General features: G+C 48.2%; 1 protein-coding gene across 1 annotated transcript in view; it reads right to left on the bottom strand.

Annotated features, from left to right (window-relative positions):
• Positions 1-10,321, bottom strand: part of LOC125031454 (heat shock 70 kDa protein 14-like) — a 45,633-nt gene that overhangs the window by 25,172 nt on the left and 10,140 nt on the right. The window lies entirely within an intron of this gene.

The raw sequence follows: 10,321 nt of genomic DNA, 5'->3' as shown, positions 1-10,321 counted from the left end.
TATGTGCACTTTTTAATATCACAATAAACTTATTTTCATTCTTTATTAGGTAATTGTTAAAATGCTAAATTTTCACTAGAGTCTTTCAAACTACAAAAATAATCTGTGCAATATGTATTACAAGAACAATCTGTTTTTCAAAACATAAAATATACCTGAGGCTGATCCATCCTACTTAATTAATTTAAACCACTGAATTAAAAAAATAATAATAAAAAAAATACAAAAGTCAAAATGCTTGATGGCCAGTTCAAATTGGATTCTACTGCATATTTCATGGAATACCTGCAGGTATATCTATATATCTATTGTCAATCTTGAGCTGAACTTTTTCCCAATTACAGTATACCAACTCTATAGCTTGCACCCACTGAAAACTTGATTGCACATTAACAGAATTTGTTGTGGGTAAATGGGACCAAAATGGCATTTGTTACCCATTCAACCCTACAATTTCTAAATGCCCACACATACCACACTTACTCCTTAATCTACTGCAGTTCCAGATCTGGTTGGAGCCCCAACAAAGAAAGGAGAGGAAATCACCAGTCCTCTACATCAATTCTAACATTTATCTATAGCTCTTTAATTCTGCTTTAGAAAAAAATTCTTAGTTACATTTAAAAAACTTACAACATTGCCCTGATTTTTTTCTTTTTCTTTTTTTGTGTGTGTATGTGTATATGTGTGTGTGGGGGGGGGGGGGGGTGTAGGTGTGTGTGTAGGTGTGTGTGTAGGTGTGTGTGTAGGTGTGTGTAGGTGTGTGTAGGCGTGTGTAGGTGTGTGTGTAGACGTGTGTGTAGACGTGTGTGTAGGTGTGTGTAGACGTGTGTGTAGGTGTGTGTAGACGTGTGTGTAGGTGTGTGTAGACGTGTGTGTAGACGTGTGTGTAGACGTGTGTGTAGACGTGTGTGTAGACGTGTGTGTAGGTGTGTGTGTAGGTGTGTGTAGGTGTGTGTGTGTGTAGGTGTGTGTGTAGGTGTGTGTGTAGGTGTGTGTGTGTAGGTGTGTGTGTAGGTGTGAGTGTAGGTGTGTGTGCTTGTGAGTGTAGGTGTGTGTGTGGGTGGGTGTGTAGGTGTGGGTGGGTGTGTAGGTGTGGGTGTGTGTAGGCGTGGGTGTGTGTAGGCGTGGGTGTGTGTAGGCGTGGGTGTGTGTAGGCGTGGGTGTGTGTAGGTGTGTGTGTGTGTAGGCGTGGGTGTGTGTAGGTGTGGGTGTGTATGTGTGTAGGTGTGTGTGTAGGTGTGGGTGTGTATGTGTGTAGGTGTGTGTGTAGGTTTGTGTGTGTGTATAGGTGTGTGTGTGTAGGTGTGTGTGTAGGTGTGTGTGTGTGTAGGTGTGTGTGTGTGTGTAGGTGTGTGTGTAGGTGTGTGTAGGTGTGTGTAGCTGTGTGTAGGTTGTGTGTGTGTGTAGGTGTGTGTAGGTTGTGTGTAGGTTGTGTGTAGGTTGTGTGTAGGTTGTGTGTAGGTGTGTGCAGGTGTGTATAGGTGTGTGCAGGTGTGTGTAGGTGTGTGCAGGTGTGTGTAGGTGTGTGCAGGTGTGTGTAGGTATGTGCAGGTGTGTGTAGGTGTGTGCAGGTGTGTGTAGGTGTGTGTAGGTGTGCAGGTGTGTGTAGGTGTGTGTAGGTGTGTAGGTGTGGGTGTGTAGGTGTGGGTGTGTAGTTGTGGGTGTGTAGGTGTAGGTGTGGGTGTGTAGGTGTAGGTGTGGGTGTGTAGGTGTAGGTGTGGGTGTGTAGGTGTAGGTGTGGGTGTGTAGGTGTAGGTGTGTGTGTGCTTGTGTGTGTGCTTGTGTGTGTAGGTGTGTGTATGCTTGTGTGTGTAGGTGTGTGTGTGCTTGTGTGTGTAGGTGTGTGTGTGCTTGTGTGTGTAGGTGTAGGTGTGTGTGTAGGTGTAGGTGTGTGTGTAGGTGTAGGTGTGTGTGTAGGTGTGGGTGTGTGTGTAGGTGTGGGTGTGTGTAGGTGTGGGTGTGTGTGTAGGTGTGGGTGTGTGTGTAGGTGTGGGTGTGTGTGTGGGTGTGGGTGTGTGTGTAGGTGTGGGTGTGTGTGTAGGTGTGTGTGTAGGTGTAGGTGTGTGTGTAGGTGTGGGTGTGGGTGTGTGTGTAGGTGTGGGTGTGTGTGTAGGTGTGGGTGTGTGTGTAGGTGTGGGTGTGTGTGTGGGGTGTGGGTGTGTGTGTGGGTGTGTGTGTAGGTGTGGGGTGGTGTGTGTGTAGTGGGTGTGGGTGTGTGGTGTCGTGTGTGTGTGTGTAGGTGGGTGTGGGTGTGTGTGTAGGTGTGGGTGTGTGTGTGTAGGTGTGGGTGTGTGTGTGTAGGTGTGGTGTGTGTGTGTAGGTGGTGGGTGTGTGTGTGTAGGTGTGGGTGTGTGGTGTGTAGGTGTGTGTGTAGGGTGTGTGTAGGTGTGTGTGTGTAGGTGTGTGTGTGGTGTGGTGTAGGTGTGCTGTGTTGTGTGTGTAGGTGTGGGTGTGTTGTGTGTGTGGTGTGTGTGTGGGTGGGTTGTAGTTGTGGGTGGGTGTGTAGGTGTGGGTGTGTGTAGGCGTGGGTGTGTGTGTAGGGTGGGGGTGTGTAGCGTGGGTGTGTGTCGGTGTGGGTGTGTGTAGGCGTGGGTGTTTGTAGGTGTCGGTTGTATGTGGGTAGGGGTGTGTGTTGGGGGGGGTGTGTGTGGGTAGGTGTGTGTGTAGGTGTGGGTGAGTATGTGTGTAGGGGTGTGTGTTGGTTTGGGTGTGTGTTAGGTGTGTGTGTGTAGGTGTGTGTGTGTAGGTGTGTGTAGGTGTGTGTAGGTGTGTGTAGGTGTGTGTAGGTTGTGTGTGTGTGTAGGTGTGTGTGTGTAGGTGTGTGTGTGTAGGTGTGTGTAGGTTGTGTGTAGGTTGTGTGTAGGTTGTGTGTAGGTGTGTGCAGGTGTGTATAGGTGTGTGCAGGTGTGTGTAGGTGTGTGCAGGTGTGTGTAGGTGTGTGCAGGTGTGTGTAGGTGTGTGTAGGTGTGCAGGTGTGTGTAGGTGTGTGTAGGTGTGTAGGTGTGGGTGTGTAGGTGTGGGTGTGTAGGTGTGGGTGTGTAGTTGTGGGTGTGTAGGTGTAGGTGTGGGTGTGTAGGTGTAGGTGTGTGTGTGCTTGTGTGTGTAGGTGTGTGTGCTTGTGTGTGTAGGTGTAGGTGTGTGTGTAGGTGTGGGTGTGTGTGTAGGTGTGGGTGTGTGTGTAGGTGTGGGTGTGTGTGTAGGTGTGGGTGTGTGTGTAGGTGTGGGTGTGTGTGTAGGTGTGGGGTGTGTGTAGGTGTGTGTGTGGGTGTGTAGGTGTGGGTGTGTGTGTGTAGGTGTGGGTGTGGGTGTGTGTGTGTAGGTGTGGGTGTGTGTGTGTAGGTGTGGGTGTGTGTGTGTAGGTGTGGGTGTGTGTGTGTAGGTGTGGGTGTGTGTGTGTAGGTGTGGGTGTGTGTGTAGGTGTGGGTGTGTGTGTGTAGGTGTGGGTGTGTGTGTGTAGGTGTGGGTGTGTGTGTGTAGGTGTGGGTGTGTGTGTGTAGGTGTGGGTGTGTGTGTGTAGGTGTGGGTGTGTGTGTGTAGGTGTGGGTGTGTGTGTAGGTGTGGGTGTGTGTGTAGGTGTGGGTGTGTGTGTGTAGGTGTGGGTGTGTGTGTGTAGGTGTGGGTGTGTGTGTGTAGGTGTGGGTGTGTGTGTGTGTAGGTGTGGGTGTGGGTGTGTGTGTGTGTGTGTGTGTAGGTGTGTGTGTGTGTGTAGGTGTGTGTGTGTAGGTGTGGGTGTGTGTAGGTGTGGGTGTGTGTGTGGAGGTGTGGGTGTGTGTGTGGAGGTGTGGGTGTGTGTGTAGGTGTGGGTGTGTGTGTAGGTGTGGGTGTGTGTGTAGGTGTGGGTGCGTGTATAAGTATGTATAAATAGCTTCCACGTGGTGTACAGAAGCAAGTATATGCGTGGCTTCACCGCAGGCACCCCAACGTGCCCCACGCACCCACCAGTACTTAAGGCTCAGGATGACCCAGGTCAGTCTCAGTCCTTTCAGAGAGTCTTGCCGACCGCTGCGGGTCAGGCCAGCGTGCCCGCCCTCCGGGCAGACCAAGCACTTAGACTTACGAAGACTTGTATCCGTGTGAATATCTGTGTTGCTTACGCTTCTCAATAAAAGAGGTTAAGCCAACCATCCGTTTAATTACCCCTGCTAAACCATATGTTTAAGGCGTTAATATATACCCTTTACATAAGTGGTAGCAGCGGGGGAGTTGTGTCCTTTTAGCACACAACAATGGACTCAGTCTCCAAAACCTGGTCACCGCTCGGACCAAATCGCTTCTATACACGCAAAAGTCTTCAGAACCTGTTGTGAGTACAAATTAGGGCCATTTTCCCTTCTTTTACCTTCCCCATAAATGTGTTAAGCTGTGTGCAATTACGCTCGCACTGGTTTTGTTAGGTTAAAGTGCTAATTGACAGCAATGGTACGCTCTCCACTGCTGACCTCAAATCACATCACTGTGTGAGCAACGGTATGGGTTCAAACAACAGGAATATCGTTCATTTATTATTATTATTTGTTTATTTTTTCTCGTGATTAGAGAGTATATTGTTTCAATTGCAACGAATTTAGCGCATTCATGATTTTACTATTTTCATGAACATCATATCATTATTCTTTCTCACTACCCATTTCCCGTCTTGACCTGACCTCTGAGTGAAGAATTTCAGTCACATCCGCTTGGGACAGCTGTGTGACCTGACCCCACTTTCACTCTGAGTGATTGACACGGGTAAATGAATGTGAGAAACCACTGGCATTTCCTGTATATTGTTTTCGAAATTGTTACATTATAGGATAACGCGTAGCATCCGTTGCATGTTCATTGGTGACACGTTGTATCGGCGCTAGAGCAGAGCTTGTAACGCGAATTACTTACATTTTTATATAGCGCCAGGGATCTTCCCCTTATCATAGTGTCAGAATGCCTGATTACTTGGGGTTGTGTATATGCCTAAAGATCCGCACTCCGACGAATAGTTCGTTCCGCACTTTTTGAGCCGGTGTGACCCGCGGTTATGTCCGTTAAATAATGTAGGACTAGGGTTTAAGCCAGAATTGAGGTTCTCTTATTAATCACATCCTGCTCACCCCCTTGACGTTGCTGCCATGTTTGGGGTAAATCCCATCGAGTTGTGATTCATGATAAATACTCGTAGGGCATTGCATAAGCGCCCATCACAGACTCGCAGATAGAGTGGGTTATTAATATTTTCCCGGCTCATTTCGCTTCATAAAGTACGGCAAATTAGGGCAGAGAGACCCCCCGTCAATTGAAGTCTGTATGCGCAGCTTGACATGTTACCTTGGCAGAATTTTTTCCCCGAGAAGATTCGCTCGCGAATTGTTCCACGTCACCATTCATTAGTGCGTCATTCTGTCGCATATCATTAAATGTTAAATTCAATGTAGTATTTGAAATAATTTTGTATTACTTCTATAGCTAGTTTATTGCATTTGTGTAAATTGAACATTAATTTCCGTGTTTGGCACCCATGTCTGGTCTGTGTGAGGTCACTTTCACTCTCATTCTTCTCTGCGTTACGACAATTGGTTCAAGTAATTCCTTGCGGATGCCTTTGTCATTTCCCTTATTTACCCTCCTGTCTATCAGAGACGGTTAGCAGTTCATGCTAGGTCTATGCGGACCGCTGTTACCGTCTCTCTCTCCTAATTTTTTCCTTAACTTTGTGAAAATAAAACAAAATGAAAAAAAAAAAGACGAAAATAACGAAAATTCAACCATAAAAACTGCAAATTATATAAATAATCGGCTAGTGGCACTTAACATCCCCTCTTCTCTGTTGTCTTCCTTTTCTCTTACTATCTTGGCCCTTATGTGTATAATCTTGTTCACAATATCTGTCATAGTACCGAAGGAGGCCCTGCTGCAGAAACGGTCACCTTCGGGCGCTGTAAAAATTGTCACCGGGAAATCGCCAGAAACTGAGAAAGACTAGGTTAATTACGCCCGTCGATCCAGTGAAGGACCAGGAACTCGCCAGAGCAGGTACCAGTCGACCCATAATGCTGTGAACTTGCCTGGACGCCGCAGATCCACTCAACCTCCAGGAGCTCGAAAGACCTGGATGAGATCTGCGGGAACGTGCATTGGGCGAGTAAGCCGCCGAGTTAGGCCTGGTCGAGGACTACGAGGACGAATCCGAAGTCAAGGAGGACCTGTGCAAGACCTTCGAGGACGAACGGATTTACCAGGGACCAAGATGAAGACGACAGGGACGAGCAGCCACAAAGATGCATCAGGGACATTACACGCAAGAACGAAGTGTTTACAAGTCAAGAACTAGCCAGGTTGGGTCACCCTTGCGGCAAATATCAGACGCCTCGAGGGCAAGGCGTGAGTAGGTGGCCGAGCAATATAAGTATGTATAAATAGTTTCCACGTGGCGTACAGAAGCAAGTATACGCGTGGCTTCACCACAGGCACCCCAACGTGCCCCACGCACCCACCAATACTTAAGGCTCAGGATGACCCAGGTCAGTCTCAGTCCTTTCAGAGAGTCTTTCCGACTGCTGCGGGTTAGGCCAGCGCGCCCGCCCTCCAGGCAGACCAAGCACTTAGCCTTACGAAGACTTGTATCCGCGTGAATATCTGTGTTGCTTACGCTTCTCAATAAAAGAGGTTAAGCCAACCGTCTGTTTCCCTACTCCTGCTAAACCATATGTTTAAGGTGTCATTTAAATACCCTTTACAGTGTGTGTGTGTGTGTGTAGGTGTGTGTGTGTGTGTGTAGGTGTGTGTGTGTGTGTGTAGGTGTGTGTGTGTGTGTGTAGGTGTGTGTGTGTGTAGGTGTGTGTGGGTGTAGGTGTGTGTGGGTGTAGGTGTGTGTGGGTGTAGGTGTGTGTGGGTGTAGGTGTGTGTGGGTGTAGGTGTGTGTGGGTGTAGGTGTGTGTGGGTGTAGGTGTGTGTGGGTGTAGGTGTGTGTGGGTGTAGGTGTGTGTGGGTGTAGGTGTGTGTGGGTGTAGGTGTGTGTGGGTGTAGGTGTGTGTGGGTGTAGGTGTGTGTGGGTGTAGGTGTGTGTGGGTGTAGGTGTGTGTGGGTGTAGGTGTGTGTGGGTGTAGGTGTGTGTGGGTGTAGGTGTGTGTGGGTGTAGGTGTGTGTGGGTGTAGGTGTGTGTGGGTGTAGGTGTGTGTGGGTGTAGGTGTGTGTGGGTGTAGGTGTGTGTGGGTGTAGGTGTGTGTGGGTGTAGGTGTGTGTGGGTGTAGGTGTGTGTGGGTGTAGGTGTGTGTGGGTGTAGGTGTGTGTGGGTGTAGGTGTGTGTGGGTGTAGGTGTGTGTGGGTGTAGGTGTGTGTGGGTGTAGGTGTGTGTGTGGGTGTAGGTGTGTGTGTGGGTGTAGGTGTGTGTGTGGGTGTAGGTGTGTGTGTGGGTGTAGGTGTGTGTGGGTGTAGGTGTGTGTGTGGGTGTAGGTGTGTGTGTGGGTGTAGGTGTGTGTGTGGGTGTAGGTGTGTGTGTGGGTGTGTGTGTGTGTGTGTGTGGGTGTGTGTGTGTGTGTGTGGGTGTAGGTGTGTGTGTGGGTGTAGGTGTGTGTGTGGGTGTAGGTGTGTGTGTGGGTGTAGGTGTGTGTGTGGGTGTAGGTGTGTGTGTGTGTAGGTGTGTGTGTGGGTGTGTGTGTGGGTGTGTGTGTGGGTGTAGGTGTGTGTGTGGGTGTAGGTGTGTGTGGGTGTAGGTGTGTGTGTGGGTGTAGGTGTGTGTGGGTGTAGGTGTGTGTGTGGGTGTAGCTGTAGGTGTGTGTGTGGGTGTGGGTATGTAAGTGTGGGTATGTAGGTGTGGGTGTGGGTGTAGGTGTGTGTGTGGGTGTAGGTGTGTGTGGGGGTGTGGGTGTAGGTGTGTGTCGGTGTGTGGGTGTAGGTGTGTGTGTGTGTGTACATGTGTGTGTGTGTGTGTAGATGTGTGTGTGTGTAGGTGTGGATGTGTGTGTGTGTAGGTGTTGATGTGTGTGTGTGTGTAGGTGTGGATGTGTGTGTGTGTGTGTAGGTGTGGATGTGTGTGTGTGTGTGTAGGTGTGGATGTGTGTGTGTGTGTAGGTGTGGATGTGTGTGTGTGTAGTGTGTGTGTGTAGGTGTGTAGGTGTGTGTTTGTGTGTAGGTGTGTGTGTGTTTGTGTGTAGGTGTGTAGGTGTGTAGGTGTGTAGGTGTGTGTGTTTGTGTGTAGGTGTGTGTGTTTGTGTGTAGGTGTGGGTGTTTGTGTTAGGTGTGGAGTGGGTGTGGGTGTGGGTGTGGGTGTGAGTTAGTGTGAGGGTGTGAGTGTGGTGGGTGTGAGTGTGGGTGTGAGTGTGTGTGTGTGTAGGTGTGGGTGTGTGTGTGTGTAGGTGTGTGTGTGTTTGTGTGTAGGTGTGTAGGTGTGTAGGTGTGTAGGTGTGTGTGTTTGTGTGTAGGTGTGTGTGTTTGTGTGTAGGTGTGGGTGTGGGTGTGTGTAGGTGTGGGTGTGGGTGTGGGTGTGTGTGTGGGTGTGAGTGTGTGGGTGTGGGTGTGAGTGTGTGGGTGTGAGTGTGTGGGTGTGAGTGTGTGGGTGTGAGTGTGTGGGTGTGGGTGTGAGTGTGTGGGTGTGGGTGTGGGTGTGTGTGTGTGTGTGTGGGTGTGTGTGTGTGTGTGTGTGTAGGTGTGGGTGTAGGTGGGTGTAGGTGTGGGTGTGGGTGTGGGTGTGTGTGTGTAGGTGTGGGTGTGTAAAATGTATACAGAGAGGACCTTAGTACATTGGTTTTGCAGGGGTAGTCATAGTTCTATAACTGCTTGACTATTATGGACGAGTACAACACAGTGAAAGGAACACACGAGACGAGTCTTAGGGTAAGCACCGAGCATGGGATCGTGTGGTCCTGTGTTGTGAGCCCAAAAGGACGCAATGACCACCCTGCCACCAGTTTGTAAAATATATAGTGGCTAGAAGGGCGGTAATAGTTGTTATAATGAATTTAACTCTTTCTTGAGTCAGAGTACAACACAGTGAAGGAAACACATGAGACAAGTCTTAGGGTAAGCGCTGAGCATGGGATCGTGTGGTCCTGCCTTCTAGCCCTGAGAGGCCAGAGGCTACATCCGGTTACGCTGGTAGCTGAAGTACAACTCAGGGGTCAAACAAGGTCAGATAAACTTGTCATCTAAGTCCTCTCTGAGGCGTAAGTTCTTTACTGACCTTCGAGCCATGTGGTCTTTGTCTAATGGCTTAATCAAATCGTGTTTACATACACAGTACATTGCTCAGCCACCTACTAACACCTCACCCTCAAGCTGCCTTAGATTTGCCTCAAGGATGACCCAACTTGGCAGGTCCTGACTTGCTGGTTATCTCGTTCTCGCATGCACTGTTCCTGGTGTATCTTCATGGCTGCTTGTCCTTGTCATCCTCTTCGTCTTGCTCCTTGGTAAATCAATCTGTCCTCAATGTCCACACATCCTCGAAGGTATTGCACAGGTCCTCCTTGACTTGTAGTCCTCGTCCAGGCCTAACTCGGTGGCATACTTGCCCAACACATGTCCTCGCAGATCTCATCCAGGACTTCTCCCTTCGGTGCCATGTCATATATTGGTGAACCGTATTATACACATATGGGCCAAGATAGTAAGAGAAAAAGAAAGGCAACTGAGAAAAAGGGGGTGTCAAGTGTGTAGCCGGTTATTTATATTAACTTGCTCTTTTAATGTTCAATTTAACATTATTTTCATCTTTTTTCATTTTGTTTTACTTTCACATGATAAGATAAGTGATCCACAAGGACCTGGCTTGAACTACTGTCTCTGACAGATAGGAGAGTAGATAAGGGAAATACCAACGGCAATCTTGTAAGGATTTACTTGAACCAACTGTCATAACACAGAGAAAAAAATATATGTAAAATAAGAAATTGTATATCATGTACTAGTCACTCGTCACAACTGACAATATCGCATGCATAAGAGATATATCATAGATCTTTACACCTGCAACTACAACTGCAACAAATCCTATTAATGAAAAGGTTTCAGTGTCTTTTGTTCTGCAAGGTTGAGTGAGTGAGCATGTGTGTGTGCGTGTGTGAGCAATAGAGAGCGTGAACGAGAATGAAAGCGAGAGTGCCCTCACACAGAGCGGAAATATATGACAAACACGAAGATTAATGTTCACTTTAACAACAATGCAATAAACTAGCAATGGAATCAATACAAAATTAATTCAACTAACACACACAATTCAATATATTCAATGATAGGCGACACTGTACGCACTATTGAACGGTGACGTGAAAAAAATATCCACAAGCTTCCTCACAAGCAAATCTTTTCGGGGTCAGCAAATCTCCCAAGGTAGCTAGGTTTAGCTATA

This window comes from Penaeus chinensis, chromosome 13, assembly GCF_019202785.1.
Source record: "Penaeus chinensis breed Huanghai No. 1 chromosome 13, ASM1920278v2, whole genome shotgun sequence".
NCBI lineage: Eukaryota > Metazoa > Arthropoda > Malacostraca > Decapoda > Penaeidae > Penaeus > Penaeus chinensis.
This window is presented reverse-complemented; position numbering and strand designations above follow the sequence as displayed.